General features: G+C 37.4%; 1 protein-coding gene across 3 annotated transcripts in view; it reads left to right on the top strand.

Moving 5' to 3' along the window:
- Positions 1–19169, top strand: part of LOC105223006 (loricrin) — a 75393-nt gene that overhangs the window by 30181 nt on the left and 26043 nt on the right. The window lies entirely within an intron of this gene.

Below are 19169 nucleotides of genomic sequence, written 5' to 3'. Positions count from 1 at the left end.
GCCGCTAGCGCATCAATTGAGGTAGACATAAATCAGTCTCTAATACGTGGTCCTCAAGCGTTTGGCATCTCTGTGACTTCATTGTGGCGAACTTTGCGAAAAGATCTTGGCCTACATCCTTACAGAATCGTCGTATGTTCGTGAATTGGGCTGAACCACAACTTGCAATTTATCCGGATTTTCTTCGAAAAATCATATTCTGCGATGAGGCTCATTTCAGGCTGAATGGCTTCGTCAATAAGCAAAATATGCGTTATTTTCCAAGCAGCAATCCGCACGTACTCCATGAATCACCATTATTTGTTTGAATTTGAATCGGTCTGGTCTATTGGCTACCTCGGTCGTGCGATTTGACGCCGTTGGATTTTTTTCTGTTAGATTATATCAAGTATATTGTATATGCCAACAACCTGGCGACAACTTATGAACTTTGTATGAATATCGAACGTGAAATTGCAGCGATATCGGCCGATTTATGCTTGAAAACCCGTCAAAAATTGGGTTCAGTCTCTGGACTTCTGCAAGGTGGCTAAGCAAAATGAGTTGAGTTCCATAGATAACACATTGAATGTTCTTTCACAGGAACAACAGGAATTTCAAAGCGAAGTCTGTTACAAGGTTGTTTTTTAGCTGCCCAGTTAAAGAAATAAAATAAAATCTCGCCTTGTTAAAAATAATTTATATTTTTTCATGAAAATCTTTATAATTGCATGTTTTCATGGAAAATGCAGCAAGCTGACTTATAACTTAAATTTAATCAGTAACGTAGCACAATTATATAACTATTATAGCGTATTCCACATTAAACAACGGCACATAAAAAGAGTCCAAAATGTGTCCAGATTAGAACATGCAACTCATACGGCTTTGGAGCTGCTTGTGCGGGACGAACGGTCCGCTTTGCCTCCAAACATGCATGAAAATGGTAAATGGACACTTTTATGTCCATTGAAACTGGTCACCAAACAAAACATATACAGAAGCTAAACAGTTATAAAAGTACAGCCAACAGCAAGCACATAATAAAAACATATGAAAAATAATAAAATAAAATTCTGTTTAAAAGGATACAAGGGTAAATCAGATATAATAAATCGCTTCATTAAAGACAGATAAAAAGCCATTTTTTAGGAGACACATGAATAGTTCTGCTCGTGTGTGATCTCATACACGTGCACGCGCGGCATGTAGCAAAGCATTCCAACAGCCACAAAGCAAATAGAGAAATATAAAGCTAGTAAAACGGGTTTCATGAAAACAGAAGCTGATGAAAAGGAATGTGGCACTGTAAACATGACTGCGGCGAACCGAAATGCACAGTGGCTGGAGCAATGAAACTGGCAAAATGGCCGAACCGAGCACAAACAGCGAAAGGGCCGAGTAAACAAAATATGATTAAATTTTATGTGGTATAATTTTAGGCGGCACAACACAGCAAACGGTACACGGAAGAGGCACTGCAAAGTGAGCAGCAGCGGCGGCATTGTGTTTGTGCAGCGCGTGTGACGACGGTTAGCTTTTTGTGTGTTTGTGGAATATACTAAGCGAGGCAGGGCATGACAGGGAATATAAAAGCGAAGCAAAGCATTTTTTTTATTTTTTTTTGTTGCTTTTGTGAGTACAGAAATTCGTATTAAACATGCCACAACTCATTTTCAATTTTTTTGGATTTATTTTAAATATTTAATATCGTATATATAACAGAATATATTTAAATACTTATATATATATAAATATAAAATAATATTAAACGTGTCTGCGAAGTCTTCTGCATGCCAGCGCTTGTAATTAATGCAACGGCATTGTAAAAGCGTGAAATAAAGACACATACAAACAAGCGCCATTCAAATTCCATGCACTCTCACTAACACACAGGCACAGGCACACACGCGCACTACACGGACAATGGCGTGTGAAGGACAATATCGAAAAGCAATAAATAATCGGCGACAAATTAATTTTCACGGACATGCAAAAAAGTAATTTGCTTTCGCGCATTGATCCGTGAAGCGCGCACGGTGTGCGGCATCAGCGTGTGGCATGTGGCAACAACAATTGCGACTGCATTACCGTACACAAACCAGAAACTGCGGTGCAACAAGCAGCACAATCAGCGAGTGATCACAACGCGCCGTCAAAAAAAATCAAAAATTTTTCAACTTTAAATAAGTTCAGCAACGCGTGTGTTGCACGTATGCGCTTTACGTTACACAAGCATTATGTAAGCGGCATGTATGCATATAATATGTTATTTTGAAGTGTGTAAATACGGCTTGTAACGTCCCTTCTATAGCCGCACATACTTATGCACGTTTCCGGGACGTTGATGCATGCGTTTATTTACACAACTGCACAATGGGACGTGTATCCGCAAGGTGCCCTGTAGGAATTCGAACAGTTGGTGTTATCACATAATTTCAGTAATTCGATGCCGGATTAGCAGGACCTGCACACGTCTGAATTTGACTATTTGTATGACAGTGTCTAACAAAAGGGATTTTTCTTCTTATAGTATGGGGACAGCATCGAAAGCCGGGGTACGGAACATTAATCCGCTCAATCTAATCTACTCCCAACTCCAGACGCTCTTACGGAACCAATGATTAAGTATTACTTCGTAGGAGGCACAGGACATTTAAGTCTCCTCTATTGTGAGGACTGACGGACACCTAATCTGTTGAAAAAGTGTCAGTATTGTCATTATGAAAGCAGACGCTTCGCTAATAGCTTTACATTCCTCAGTCGACTGACACAAGAGAGTTGTTAAACTCTTTTCTTTAGTGGAGTAGATAGTTGTTAGTAGATAGTTGTTAAATTATATCGCAAAACGGTTGTTTTAAGTTTTCCTTGTTTTTGAAAAGTCAGTTCAGAGCCTTATGTACATACTCTGTACACGTCGGACAATATGGTATGAAGTCATTCTCTATTTTAGTACACTTTACCCACAGTGTCGAAGGTTCTTCAGGTGGTTTCTTTGGTTTTATACAAACATTGTACATTTTAGTGAACAGTTGAGGTTTTGAGGTGAGCTTGTAGTTGCCTACCATTCTTCCCATTTCTCAAAAGTTAGATGAGTTACGACAGACAATCCAAGTATGTTTGAAAGTTGCCACAAAGTTCTAGGAATATCGAGGATGACGTACTGTTGAACATATCTGCTCTAGCATAATGAAATATTTTTCCACAAGACACTCCTATATAAATATGTAAACAACTCGGCATAGGGGAGCCTCCAACCAATGACAATCCGGACCAGCTCTTTAATCTACAACGCACACACAATAAACAAAACGGTCATTGTGGCAATGAGTTGAAGCGTTAAAGGAAACATGCTTGTTTGTCGGAGAGCATGTCCTACACACACGAGTGTGCCTTGTGCGGCACAAGCTATTGTGTTGTTGCCTTTGTAAACAAGCGTTGGTAATGCGTTAAGCGAGCGAGCAGGATGCGTACGAAATACTCCACGGAAATTTAATTTTAAACACACACACTCATGCACATGTGTGTTACTCTGAACAAAGAAAATAGGAAATTGAAAGAAGACACGGGGCACAAAGCCGTAGAGAAGCGCTTAAATGCTGAAGACCAAAATGTCATTAAATTATAGCATGACGAAATTTGATTGAGAAAACTGTTCACAGGATTATAACATGGCTGTTAGTTATATTTAAAGTAACTCTATATTTGGGATACTAAAAGGATTATCTTAAGCAATTTATACCAAATTTCCGAGATAGGAATTATTTCGTAAGCTTGGTTGAATTGAATTTTTTAAAATTCTTCTCAAACACACATTTTCAATATTTTAAAATTGAATTTATTCGATTTATTTAACTATATGTTAAATAGAAATTTCAAACAGGTGGCAACCCTTTTCCAAAGCATGTATATTTTAATGCAAGTATTTAAGTATGTACACTTATAATTTGAACTGTAAATCAAGACATTTTGTAATGTAAAATTTTAAACAGGTGGCAACTCTTTTAAAAATGTTCCCAACTCTAAGCTTTCGCCAAACCATTTAAGTAATATATTTGGACGCGTTAAAGCAATTTACCTTTACCTTACAACATTTATTGAATTCAAATTTTAATTAGGTGGCAACCCAATGAACATTTTTTTTTCCAAATTTTAAACTGTGTAAAATTTATGCAATTCGTTACATTTATTTTAAAATTGAATTTTTTCGATTTATTTAATTATAAAAATTAAAATTTTAGAACATGGTGGCAACCCTCTTCCAAATCCTGCATAGTTTGATGCACATATTTAACTATTTACTTCTATAAATTGAACTGTCAATCAATAATTAGACATTTTTAAATGTAAAATTTCAAACAGCTGGCAACTCTCTTAGAAATGTTTCCAACTGTAAGCTTTTTCCAAACGAATTTAGTATCATATTTGGTGGAGTTAAAGTAATTTATCTTCACTTTATAACATTTACTGAAATAGAATTTTTAATTAGGTGGCAACCCAATGCAAAAATATTTTAAATTTTAAACTGTGATAACACACACACCCAGTTACGTAAACATGTTTTTCGGTTTTTTTTTAATTTTTTTCCCAAAAATACAATTTTTTCACCTGAAATATTGAAAAAAAATGCGAAACAAAAATTTCAATATTTATTTTTCAATCCCTCATAAACTAAAATTGCATAATTAAACCTTTTTCAACAATAAAATTATTATTTCAAATATTCGTCTATTAAAAAATTTCCGACTTCACACTTACCGCTGGAAATTTAATTTCGACTTCGACATGAATTTATTGCCCTCCATCACATTGACAAGTAGCGGCGACAACAAAACGCCTAAAGCCTCAAGTGGCCACACTGCTGCAAGTCGGCTCGTAAACGGTGCTTCCTCCTCACCAAGGAACGCCACTTCACTTGAGTGTGCTACAAAATGAAGGCCCGTAAGGTCAATAACATCATTTCCTGTAGCGCCAACAAACTACAACAACAATAGCAACACGAAGCATGGCCGACAAAATCAAGTAATTGCGCCTTTTTAACCAGCTTAAAGAAGAGAGCGTCCAACACAAACGCACACAGACATATAGACAAAGCAACAGACGTCCAAAGCACGAGGATATGGGCAAAGCGAAAACGCGAGGACCGGATCAGGCGCAGACCAGACATAAGATGACAATAAAAACAACACAAAAATTTAACAACAAAGGCAATGACGAGTTGACGGCAGGCGCACGAAGAGCACTGTGCTGCAAAGTACAACAAATAATTTGAAGACTCTTTTAGACACTGGACATTTCGCTACTGAGAAGGAGGTGGGGCTTCTTCCTTCAAACATATTTACAATTAATAAGTGACGGCATAGAGCACCGTTACTTGGCGAGGCAATGACTTTGGAAATTTGTGTTTATAGAAAGTTTTCCTCGTTTTTTTCCTTATCGCCGCTGCCTTCCGTAGCAAAGAAGAACCGCGGGGCAGCATAATTTATTTGACCACTTTGTAACGGCGCAATCAATTTAGAAATGGCAAAACACGCTATTTAGTAAGGCACGTTATAAGTAATAAATTGAGTTACTACAAGGCGAAGACGTTTCTGGGCGAAGTTACATCGACTCTTTTGGTCTGAGATTTGCCCATTTCTACAGAAACACAAGCTCATTGCAGGAAGGAAAACATCGAGACGGAGCTTTAAGTGTTTTGCTGAATTTTAATGATAAAAACTTCCGAATTAGTTGGACCCTTTTGAGATTATTTAATATATCTAGAAGGTATGAGGTTTACTAATCCAAGCCAGTAAAAAATACTTCACAACATTACAATTATACCCAGCCAAGCCCATCCTTTGTAATATATGTGTGCATATTTTGCCAGCATACAACGAAAAAAAATGAGCGCTAAACTGCCACTAAGCTATGAATGCTGACCCACATCACCGTCACCACGTGCCATGGCGTATGAGTAACGTGGTGTAAAAAAATTGCGCACAACAATTTCCTCCGCACAGTTTTGAAAAAATTAATACCAAAAAAATTCATGTCGCAATAAATCTCACAAGCTCTTGCGGCGCCCACATAATAACGGTACCGTAAATTGGCGCACCTAATCCTCAAATTGCGGAAAGCAATTGGCTCAATGCTCCCGCCAGCATGGACAGGCGCCGAGTGCCGTGCCAGCAGCTGTGCTGCCAAACGGCTGTTTGAAACTTATTTAAAATTCATTAAATTACCCGCCGAAACTCACACACACATACACACACAAGCATTCACGTACAGCGAGCGCTGGTGCTCAGCACTGAGCTGAAGAATAACAATTGGCGCGCGGGCGCAAGCACTTCAGCAGCGAAATGAAAACCAACGAACGCAAACAAAATGAGTCCAACGCACATTTTTGGCGTGTAAAATAAATAAACCGCACACACACACATACACATACATTAATTGTTGCTGTGTAGTGCCTGTGTAAGTGGAATATATACTCCACAGCGCGCTACTTGTGGGTAAAAGTGGATTGCGGAATTGAAAATAATGCCGAAAGTGGCTTTAGCACAAAAGAAATGTAACTGTAAAAAATAGCTTTTAATCTGAGAGTTTCATTTACAACAGCAAACTGTAATGAATGTGCAAAAATGTTTATTATTTCAGGAAATCGCTTTAAAGCGCGCGTTGAGTAAATGGATTTTCATTTGCGGTAAATGATTGCAAAAAAAGTGTGCTTGTTGAAAATTTAAAATATAAGATTTGTGTGAGATAATGTGTTTAATATGATGTTCGATTATTTGCTGCAACTCGTAAATTTTCGCTCAGCTTGTAAACCTTTTCAAAGAGGGATCGAACTTAAGAGCGAAAGAGGTGGAGGTATAGAAGCTAGAGTATTCAGCCGGGGTTCTCATCAACTCTAGTTTAAGGCTAACAGAACACTGTATCGACTTTCAAGCGGAGGTGACTGCAATCGAGGTAGCGGTAGATATCGTCACCTAAAATTCAAAACAACATAACACCACTTTTCAGAAGTTTACAAGCGAAGAAAAAACGATGTAATAGAAACCACTAGAAACAAAATTTGAGTTTTTCTTATAAAATGGCTATATATATATAGATTACTGAATCGTAAGTAATAAAAAATAGTAATTTCGATTTTTTTGATGATACGTTGCTTTGCCTTTATGTGAAGATATACTACTTTTAGTGCAGTTTCCTTCAAAGAAATGTAGTTTTTCTCTGATAACCGAGCGTCTATGCGTGCTTTGAGCTCGCTGACTGTGCGCTTAAAAGAAGTACATGACCTCATTAGCAACATCTTTAAGTTTTTTTTCCATACTAGTTTCATGTTAGGTGCCCGCTCACAGCGGAATCACCGACAACAGCAAAGCCAAACGAGGGAGGGCAGCCTTAGCCAAATTTTATTCAATTAGAAGCGAGTTGGCTGTCCGATGTTATCTTGCGCTCGAGCTTGGCAGACACTGCTGAAACAAGCAGAACGTGTGTGAAATCCTTCTGGTCCCAAGTGAACCATGAAGTCCGCCAAAATATCAATCTCGAAGCTATTGTGGGTGTTTTGACTGAACACTGTCCAATTAGTATACACGCAGTAGTACTAAATATTATGTCGTATAAGCTTTGCCAAGGCTGTACGACATCTTGTCACTTTCCCAGATCCTAGCAAAGTGGCTGGAATTCATATTACCCGTCTTAATAAATTTAGGGTAAGCTCAAGCTTAGTTGATCTATGAGGTGATGATATGGAGTTTTTTGGGTACGCAATCTGCAAATATTTGTTCCAGTTGGATTGATTTTGGATCAATCACGAATCAGGAAAACACCTAACATCAAAAATATATGTGAACTTTGAGAAAAATCAGGAAATTTCCATAACCAAAAAACAGGCTGAACTGTCAACACAATTCTTGTTATAAATAGTTTATTCCAATAAAACATTACATGGGTTTCGTTGGATAAAAAAAATTATTTTTTCAACAATTTTTTATCTTATATAAACTCATATTTCTTCTCCATAATGATCCACTTTGAAGCTATAAATTCCACACAAAAGTGCTTGTATTACTGCCAAACGCTGTTAATTATGCCGCAAACCTCACACATACACATACAAACACAACGTTTTACAATAAACGAAATTAAGCTATCAAAAGTAAAACACGCACTCGAGCGGAGGCAAACGGTAAATAAAAGAAAAACGCCTCAATCATCTACACTTAATGCTACTTTACCACAACAACAACAACAGCAACCAAAAAAAAAATCATTTAAGCCCAGTAATTGGGTTACGCGCAAATTGCGCAGCATAAACTTTACAACAAATTTTTATTTATAACGGTCCGCATTACTTACTGTTTTTTTTGGATTAAAATTACATTAACTGTGCGACGGATTCCAATTTTTTTTTGTTTTTTTTTTTTTGGAAACACCACTCATAATCGCAGCAAGCATAATGTCCTCCACATCCTTAAACAAAAACAAATTTTAATATCATAAAAGCTCGTAATGTTGCTGGCGTCTTTCCCTCTTTTGTGGAGGGGCGCGACGTTTCTATGCGCAAAGATTTCGCTTTTCGAAGCTGATACGGCTGTGTCCCAGCTTGTTGTTGTATTTGTACGCAATATTAAAAATATTTATTGCTGCAACACAAAATGCGAAGCGAAGCATACAAAATTGGAATGTTTTGAGATAGAAGCGGAGCACAAAGACTGAGCGGCAGAAGACAGGAATCTGTAATGAGGCGTAACTCGCGAAGAAAAAGCAATAAAAATATTTTTTTATTGTTTAAATTGTTGTATTTTGCTGGTGAGCAGTTGGAACATATTCTATTAAATATTGAAATTTCAACATAAAGCGAATTCAAATACAAAAATATTAAAATAAGTATATAAGAGCACAATACTAAAGTTATATAAAATAAATAACTTTTAAATTTAATAAATTGCTAAATATTAACGAAAAAGTACTCAAACTGCCTCATATAATTTATAAAAAGCCCGATCCCATCCGTCCGAGAAAGCGTAACAGGCTCTCACTTATTATCAACAGCACTTACTTACCGCACTTCAGTCCCATTTTTATCCCACTTTTCGCCTCATTCAGCAAGGACTTCAGCTCTTATTTCCTTTCATCGCTCACAAAGCTACTTTATTTCGCTTGTTTTGCGGGTGTTCTTGCTCCATTTCATCGTCGAAAGCGGTGCCGTTGTCGCCGGCATTATTGCCACTTCAAAAGCCAATGTTGCCATGCTTTTTAAAAGCATTTATGCCCGCACGGCTACACCGTTTAAAAGAAAACACGTTTCCAAAAAAGGAAAATCTGAAAAAATTTTAATGAGAACAAAATCAGGTCGCTTATCACTTTTCAGAGGAAAATGAGACAAAATTGGAAAAGAGCACAGGGGATAGAAATTAAAATTTAGTAAAGTAATGTAATTAAGAAGAAATGCTTCTTAAAATGAAATAAAATTTTTGAGATTTTGGGTAGATTTGCAGAAATTAAGTTTGAAATGCAAATATTTCATGACTTTTGAACATATCACCCGTCGAAAAACGTTAACCTGCCATATTTATATGGTGTATATGCTTGTCTTTTACGTATGGGAATGACAACAGTTATTGGTTACAAAGGCAGGACTTTCAAATTCAGAAATTCCGTCTCCAAATCACGGACACTGCAGGTCATGAAGCACTTGTCCAACATGAGCATAGTCTTTTGCGCAAACTACCTGTTTTTCGACATGGAACAGGAAACTCCAGATCACCTGATTTTAGATTCTCCAGAAATTTGTAGAAGCAGGCTCAAGGTCCTAGAATCCATCTACGTGGACAGGTATCACATCACTTCAGTCGTTCCCAGCAAGCTCCTGTAATTATTCAAAATGCCGAACCTTTGTGATCATATAAATATGTGAGAGGGCACAATAGACCGAGATCGCAATGCAAGACCTCAAATCATTTTTGTCTATCTATCTAAGGCAGAACTATATTGTTTTAAGTGCTCAAAGATCAACTTGTTTTACTCGATGTGTGAGAGCGAGCATTGTGGTGGTGAAAAGAGATCCATCTCTTACGGTTAGTTTTTTAATCCCTTGAAAGACAACTGGCAGTGTAACTCTAAGAACTTACTGCTCTACGTTGTTCCAATGGTATGGTTGTGACATGTTCAGTTTTTCCAAGAGACAGGCAATCATATTTGAAAACGCGCGACCAACTTTTCTCGGACTCGGCTAATCTTGAAATACCCACACTTTCGAGGGCAGTTTACATTCGTACTCATAGGCGTAAATCGATAATTCAGCACGATGTTGAAGATCGATCGACAAGAGTATTTTTTTGAGCGATTGATATATTGATTTTGGACAGCTGTAGCGAAATTTGTCTTGGGGAAATTACGACCACAATTGAATTCTCAAATCCTTCGAAAAACACTAGTCTTTTATAGAGCTTCATCAATGCACTGTTGCTGAGTTCCAATTTTTGGCAGAGATGATTTTTTAAGTTACTGAAGACAAAGCATATAGCGCCCCGAGTATAGGATCGAAAACTTCAAGCTTCACGATGAAATTGTAAGTTGACAGACTGGTTACCAAATCCCGAAATATAAAAAGCAATCTACCTAAAAACCACAAAATATTTTAGAGATGATTATAAACGGATTTCAGCAATATTTGGTGTTCGCTAAATCATGTGAAGACCAAAAGTTAATTTCATCGAAACTAATTTTATTAATTATATTATTGTAAAGTCTGAAGTCTGAAACAGGGAGCATGTTACGAACTGCCTGAAATTGTAGTAAAATGCAAAAATTCAATAAAACTTACACACGCCGGAACCATAATGCTCCTAAAGCATAAAACCTACCACCGATGCATAATCAAACGTTACCTTGTTGCTGTGCCTAGCTGCAACAATGTATGCCACTTATGTTGCAATGTTTGGTTACATTGCAAATTTTACTGTCGCCATGGGCTACCGTTGTGGCAGCGTTTTAATTTTGTTTCATTAAACTTTCAAACTCAAGAGGGGCGACCCTCCACCAAACTTTGCCATGCGCCGTTACTCCGCGGTGACATTACCGGTACAGTTAGCGCAATAAAACCGAATGGGCGCAGGAAATTTTTCAAACAGCAGTTAACGAATGTGTTTGTACTTGTGTATACATATGTATATGTGAATTTATCGCTTTATAAAACTTGGCTCAAATATAGAGTTTTCGAGTTTTCATTGCCACTTTAGCATGAGCACACTTTTGCCTTGAACTGATTTTGCAGGGAATTTGACAATTATGTTTGGAATTTGGTTTAAACTTTTTTGTTTTCATGACATGACGGATTCATATTTGTGTTTTTTGAGCAAGTTCGATCTCGGAAAGTACAGCAAGTGGCCGGATAAAATCGGATCAATTCCGGTGACGTAGAACCGGATTCATATCTTCATATTTGGACACAAATTCATCAACCTTGATATTTTTTATAGGTTTCGGTGCATCATCGATGATTAAATGATTAAAAAAAAAATAAAACAAATATTAAAAAATAATTTTAAAACAGATATTAAAAAATTATTTTAAAACACATATTAAAAAATATTTTAAAACACATATTAAAAGTTAGTAAGTAGTTACCTTATTTAATAATTATTTTATAAAGCATAAATTACGTACAAAACTAAGAGTTTTTCGATTTATGTTTTTTTCAATAGCTTATAAAATTCATAAGAAAAAAAGTAGCATAAAATAATTAAATTTTAACCGATAATAGCTTTTGGACGATTAAGCCTTCCAGCGATTTGAAATATTAGCTGTATTCTTAAAGCAAGAGAGTAGTCGGGTCATTGATTCCGACATACTACTCTACTTCATACGCTGCGCCAGGAAGCGTAGAAGCTTACTTTTGTTAGTCACTGAAGATGAGGTGTCTGGAGCACCTGAAGAATCTTCATTTTATCGAGCTTTGTGTAAGTTCGATGATTGGAAAAGTTTACAAAAGCATACTAAAAAACCGCTTGGAGTTAGCAATCCAAAAAGCTGGCAGATTATCGGAGAGACAATACGGCTTTATAAGAAAAAGAGCTCCCCTATTGACGCACCTAGAGAAGTCGTTGATACTGCGAAATGTACAGTAAGTAGTGAAAGATGGCACAAAAAAATAGTGCGCGCTAATTTCCATGGATGTGAAGAGTGTATTTCTACTGGAGGTTTTTAATAAAAAAGCAATGAGTTCTGTGATATTATACAAGACCAATAAATTCAGTCCACAGGCTTTCTACAATCCGAGTAATAAGTGACTTCCGAACGATATCTGCTGAAGTTCTAGGCAGCATGCCTCCTACTGACATCCAGGTGGACGAATTCGCGCGACTACAAGTATATCAGCTATCAGAGCAGAGAGACAATGGACCCATAGACTGATCCCAGACATCCCATCGTGGATGAACAGACCACATGGACACCTGAATTTTCACCTAACCCAAATACTGAGTGGCCATGGATGCTTTAGAAATATATTTAAATTAATCATGATGTTAGTCCATATAGTATGTGTCAGTCCTCTAATAAATGAAAAGCTGTCAGCGAAGCGTCAGCTCTAATTATGACAATACTAAAAAGCTTAAAACAGACTAGGAGTCAGTCCGTCCATACAATAGAGGAGACTTAAATGTCCTTTTCTCTAAAATTTTTTCTCATTAAACTCAGGTTTATTCTAATTTCAACTTTGCAAACTCATTACAAATAAGTTCCTGTTCTTCTAAATCTTGTGTGTATTGAGAACTTAAAATCCTTGCCACATCACGTTTTACAATTGCTTCGCTAGTAGTACCGTTAAAAAACTACCACTTCCTCTTCTGTTAATGCCAAATAGTCATACGTCGCGTAATATGCCCGTTACATAACGTACCAGCAACCGTCGAAAGTTGGATTGTGTCTATTGGAGTTTCTCTTTCTTTGTAATTTTCAGCTTCTTCTTCCGCGGCGCGTTGTCACTTCCAGCGGCCTCTGAAGTTGCATGTTGTCTTGCCGTTGTGCCACTCGACTAACACTTGTTCGTACAACATTTGCCACGGCCGATGTGTACAATACTTTTCATCGTTGTTGTTGTAGCTGCTTGTTAGCGCTAAAGTGTGGAAGAAGAACAAGCTGTAAATAGTGAACTTTTGCAACTTCTTTAAGTTGACGACAAATTTCTGGAAGCATTAACGGTTTTCATTAAGCCTTTAATGTGGCAGAAATTAAAGAAAAAAGTGAATAAGGACGCAAAGTTGAAATTTTGAAATATTTCTTTAGTTATATGTGTACTAAGTGACGGTCCGAAACACCAGATCCGGATCCAAGAATATGGCTGCCACAATTTACAAGCGATTTCTGTATTTTGAGTAAAATGTGAAAAAATTTTGTGTATATACATATATGTATTTACAAAACTATTTACCGCGCTGCCATCTACAAGCATTTTCACCTTTGATCCCGCCCATTTGTTTTTCACTTCTCCAAATCTGCCGCGGTCCTCTGTGTATTTAGGATTTAGTAGAGTGAAAAATTAGATGTCATTGCTGTGCACCTCCTCGTAAATTCAACAGCTTCCGGTTAAGCCTTCCCATACGTCTTACACACACATGTTTTTGTTGTTTTTGTTTTTATATTTCTAAGAGCACAGCAAGTATTTTGTTGTTTCCTATACGTTTGCCACTCCATGCGCTATTCTTTTGTTGTGCCACATGTTTATTTGCGCGCACCTACTTCCAAGTACCTGCAAGAGCACTTCACTCCAACACACACGCGCACTCGCACTCGTACCCGAAAAGCTGCAATGCTACGAAGCATGCTTTTAGGCGCCAACGCCGCACTTCAGACTCTGCGCTTCGAGTGGCCACCACATATTTTTCAATTTCACTTCGCTCTATGCACTCCGAACGTGTGGGTATTGTACTTATTGTTAGTTCGGCTTCTTGTTGTGCGGTTCCACATAGCATGTGGTATGCGGCGGGCGGCAAGCGGCATGTAGCAGTCACTTGTCAGACATCGCAGTATTGTTATATGCACATGTGTACATGTAATGAGCAAGTACATTGGAAGTATGGTGAAAGCCGCATTGTTGAGCTTTGGGTGCTACAAATTTATGCCACTTCAATGAGCTTAATAATACGTCACAAAAAAGAAGCGCTGCCCCTGCCACGCCGCTTCGGCGAGTTCGTGCACATTTCGTCTGCTTTTCACTAAACATTTGTTGATTATTTGAATTTATGACTAACCGAGTGTCTGTGTGTGGGTGTGCGGTGTGTATGTGGTATTGCAGCAGAGGCCAGTGACATCTCGTTGTTGGCAAGGGTTTGTTAGATGTGTGGGCAGTCGGAGATTTAAAGAATTGCATATTTGTTGGAAAAGAAAAACAAAAGCCTCGGAAAACTTTGAAATGTCTGACAAGCGGATGCCAGACTATTAGCATTCTACATTTGTTCTTTGCTCACAGCAAATTTAAGTGCACATGTTCTTAAGCTTTAAATGTTATTCACATAAATAATTGAATAAAAACAAACGAAATAGGAAGTACTATTGCCGAACAAAAATTTTATTTTATTTTTTTTTTTTGCAAAAAAGTAATGATATTAATAGAGAAATAAAAAGAGTGGATGTAGAAAATAATTTGACCATGATTATCTCGTAAACACTAAACCAAAAAATTATTGGAAATCTTTTTTGTAGAGCAGTAAATTTCCAACAAAACGATGAATTTTTCTGCTTTAGAAGCTTCAAAAAATAGATTTTTTGTAGATTTTTTTGGGAGGGAAAGAAATAATTGATTAAAGCTAAATTTCTAGGGTTTATAGTTATGTACTTAAACATCATCCGAAATTTTTTTGGATACGAACTCTTTGATATTTTGCCTTTGGGAAGCTATTGCGCGATGTATCTCGAATGTGTATTTGTCAGACGGCGGCCAGGATGCAGGTCGCAATTTCTATCGGAAACAAAAAATTCAAAAAGATCCATATTTATAAATTTTATAAATGAAACTCCGAGAAATCGCCCGTCAAAGTTTTCGCTTTCTGCTCAAGCGCTCATACTTGTACTATATATCTGCTAAACGCTCGGTCACTATTCCCCTTCTAGCTTTGACAATATTTCGAATTACCATCTACTACTTTGGGTACATGTTCTTAGATAATTTTTAAAGAGATTTAAGCACAAAAAATCGAATTTTTGAAGAAAACAATGTGTGTTCAAATAATCAAATTTCAGCCATTAATAGCTTTGAAACGGTCAAGTTGAAGAACCTTTTTAAGGAATATTTAACTTACATAAAATTTATTGAACGAAATATTTTTTCAGTTACATTTAAACTGTTCGAGTCGTAGAGAGATTTACTAGTTTCAAACTAGACTGTGGCCGGAGGACAAAACACAGAAGTTTGCTCATTATTACCGGAGTTAAAACCCAAGAGAGAAACCTTAGCCTTCGACAAATGTAGACGAAAAGTGGAATAATTTAATTAGATATAACTGATTGATAGACGTTGATTTTCGGACTTTAAACAAGTGCTGCTTATTTTTTAGAAATAAAAAGTCGTGCTTTTTAAATAAAGTCGCTTGCGTGTATATACAGCGTGGGCCATATAAAATTTTAAATTTAAAAAGTCAATAAAAAAACGGCTTAATATTTTTCAAAGGTCTAACACTTAGTTATTTAAAAGGTTGTTTAATGAAATTTATTAGTGGGAAACAATTTCGGACAAATGACCATCACGGCTGAGTTTACAGTAGCTTATCCGATCCACCCAATTTTGGAGTACTTTCTCGCTGTTTCAGGCCTTATGGCAGCTACAGCAGCTTAAATCTCGTACTTTAGATCTTGAATTGTTTCTGAATGGTTGGCGTAACATTTATCTTTAACAGCTCCCCACAGAAAATAGTCCAACGGAGTTAAATCGTAGCTTCTGGGAGGCCAATTCACATCACCTCTTTTGCTGATTATGCGGTTTTCGAAGATAGGGCGTAAAAGATTGAGTGTAGCGTTTGCTGGATGGCACCTAGCGCCGTCCTGCTGGAACCAAATGTTGTCCAAGTCTTCCTCTTCAATTTGGTTGAAGAAGAATTCGGTTAACATTTCACGATATCGCTCACCATTAATGGTTACGGCGGTTCCTTTTTCATTTTCGAAGAAAAATGGGCCGCTGATTCCACTAGACCAAAATCCGCACCATACAGTGATTCGTGCTGGGTGCATTGGCTTCTCGACGATTACGTGCGGGTTTTCTGTGCCGCATCCTTTTTCGGTAAAATTGACCATCCTCGGTTTGGAAAAAAGTTTTCAATATTTCCCAGTTTTCTTCTAGTGAATAGCGACCCATTTCGTAAATTTTAGACTTTTTACTGAATATCTGTCACCTTCCGAATGGTATTTGACGTTTTCAATGTCGAAATATAGAAAATTCAAATTTAAAACGTTAGATGGCCCACCCGTTAGAATGACTTTCAGAAAGTTTCGAAAAATGATATATATATATATATATACTGTGCAACGTCCTTTAGGAAAACAACAACTAATTATGTACTAGAGGTTACGAAATATAACAACTTTTTGGGGAGAAAGGGACGTGCGCTAAACTTCAGACCGATACCACAAAAACTGGGGAACAGGGGACGGACGTTCAGGCCAACATGGCTAAATAAATTTAAGTATTTTGAGGTATCTTAATCTAACTTGTATTTGTTAAGGGAGAGCGAGAGATTTTTTTAAAACACACAGATGACGAAGCATTAGCTTTCTTATACATACTTAGTAGCTGGCTATATAATGAATGTACTCATTCATTTCTAAGGCACCTCCTATCACATTTTCGCATTTTCTTCCGACTAAAGTTCTAAGCAATCTCTGCACCGGATTTCGCCATGAAATGACATGAATGACGTCATTATTTTTTAATAATTCAGAAATACTAAGTATATAAAAACTTGTTGATTTTCAATGAATAATATATTTTGATTTAAAATCTGCCTGGATTCCTAAATACTATTCATTATTCAAAACTACAAAACTTATTTCCAACTTTATTGCTCCACTGTGACATGGCAATATGTCCGAATCACGCTGATTGCTGCCTGTTTTCGGCAATTTGGGCAGCCGCTACAACGCATTGAAATTGCCAATCATTCGGCGAAGAATGGACCAGCGCAAATAGGGCCTAATAGCAATTTTGATTTTGGATGGCGAATGGAGAGCTGCCAATCTATGCGAGAATGCTTATTAAACGCGCTAAATTGACAGCTATTGCCATTGACAGACGATGATAAAAGAGTGGCCAAATGACAACAACAATAAATGGTAACAAAAAAAAAGAATATGTCAAACGCTGGAAATGAAAAAAGCGCAATGATTTGGAGAACGTCCCACTGGCTGTCAATTGTGAGTAGGCTGAGACTGCAGAATGCGAATTGAACACGATTTTGAATTGAAAAATAAAAAATAAATAAATCTGGATGGTTGCTGAAAACCGTAATTTTTCCGCATTTATACGTTGCATCTCCACATGAGTGTGTATTAAGTGCAGCTGGCAGAAGCGAGAATCACAAAATGACAGCCTAAATGGATGGCAGCAGCAGCAGCGGCGCGAGTCAATGTCGTCACAGTTGCAGCAAAGCCACGCCTTAAAGCGTGCTACACACATGGGCACAAACCAAATACACGATATGAGGAGCCTCAAACAATTGCACACACACACATACATACATGGAGACTACGGTAGAGTGACATACGATTTTTTCTTACGACAAACTTTTATGCACTGCTCCCCTCTCCCCGTGGCGTTTAGTGAACTTCGAGGCAGCGGATTTGCATATTGAAGACGAAGCACTTGCATGGAGTAAACGAAAGGAAAATGGCAGAAATAAGAGAATGAAAGCAAAACAAGCGTTAACAAAAGCAATTTGGCGCTGATGTGAGCGTGTGTTAGTGAGTGTGTGTGTGTGAGTTTAGCGAAAACAAACGAGCAAAGCCAAATATGACGAAAAATCTCATAAAACACTGGAAATGTTGTGCCACAAAGCAAAGCAAAGCAAAAGGCGGACATGGAGAACAATGTCAACGACATCGGCTTCAACGGCGACGGACAGTAAGTGCACTGACATACATCAAACAAATGACAGAAACGCTGAACAATGCCCAGACAGTCGTAGCCAACAACACACACACATACACTCTCAAATATGACATGCCATTTGCAAGAGCTGGAAGTGCACATATATTTAATTTCACATATATATTTAATATAGAGTTTGTCGGTGTGTATGTGTGTGTGAGAGCTGCTCATGCACGAATCTATGCTGTTTGCTCTGAAAATACTTGAAGCGCAAATATATTAAAACAGGGAAACAAGCGATGTGTCGGTGTGTCAGTGTGCGTGCAAAGAGCATTGCAGGGGTGCTTTAAAGTCTACTTGGAGGCTCATGAACGAAAAACAATTTGCTTTGTAGCGCTTTTGGGGCGAAACAAATTAAAATTTGATGATTTTGTAATGATGTCACCCACACTTTTGCTGCCAGCTTTGAACTTGCCTGCGTGTATGTGTGTTTGTGTTAAAAATTAAAGTTTTTGTTAGACGTCACATTGAATATAATTTAAGATTTGGTGATATTTTGTGGAAGACAAGTAACGTTCTGGGTGGCCAAAAAAAATTTAGCATAACTCGATGAGGATTGTTGCCAAACATAAGAAGAGCTCGCAAAATCATTGGAAATTTCATATGCAGGAATATCAAAACGTTTCAATGCCGCCGGTGTTTTGACAGAAGATAAAAAATTTATTTATTACTACAAACCCTACATGAAAAAATCATTTGCAAAACCTGAAAAACCAGACAAATCTTCGACAAAGCCGAGTATCCTTTACGCCAAAGATTGAAGGGTGTTCTGTATTATGACCATCTTAAACCGGGTTAAGCCATGAATGGGGAACGCTACCAGGGGCGGATTCAGAGTAGAATTTTGAAGGGAAGCTCTATAATTTTGTACTTGCAACGCTTTCTTCGAGGAGTATTACTAATTATGGAAATAATGTATAACTTTTAACTTTTTGGGGAGGAAACTTTCCGCAGTCTCCCGTCTCTGAACGCTGTCGACAACAACTCAACGAATTCCCGGAATTTGCAATAATTTTCCATCATGGCAACGCTGTGCCTCATATTGCAAAACATATTTGGAAAA

Source organism: Bactrocera dorsalis, chromosome 4, assembly GCF_023373825.1.
Source record: "Bactrocera dorsalis isolate Fly_Bdor chromosome 4, ASM2337382v1, whole genome shotgun sequence".
NCBI lineage: Eukaryota > Metazoa > Arthropoda > Insecta > Diptera > Tephritidae > Bactrocera > Bactrocera dorsalis.
Note: the sequence above shows the minus strand (reverse complement) of the source record. Positions and strands in the feature narration are given on the sequence as shown.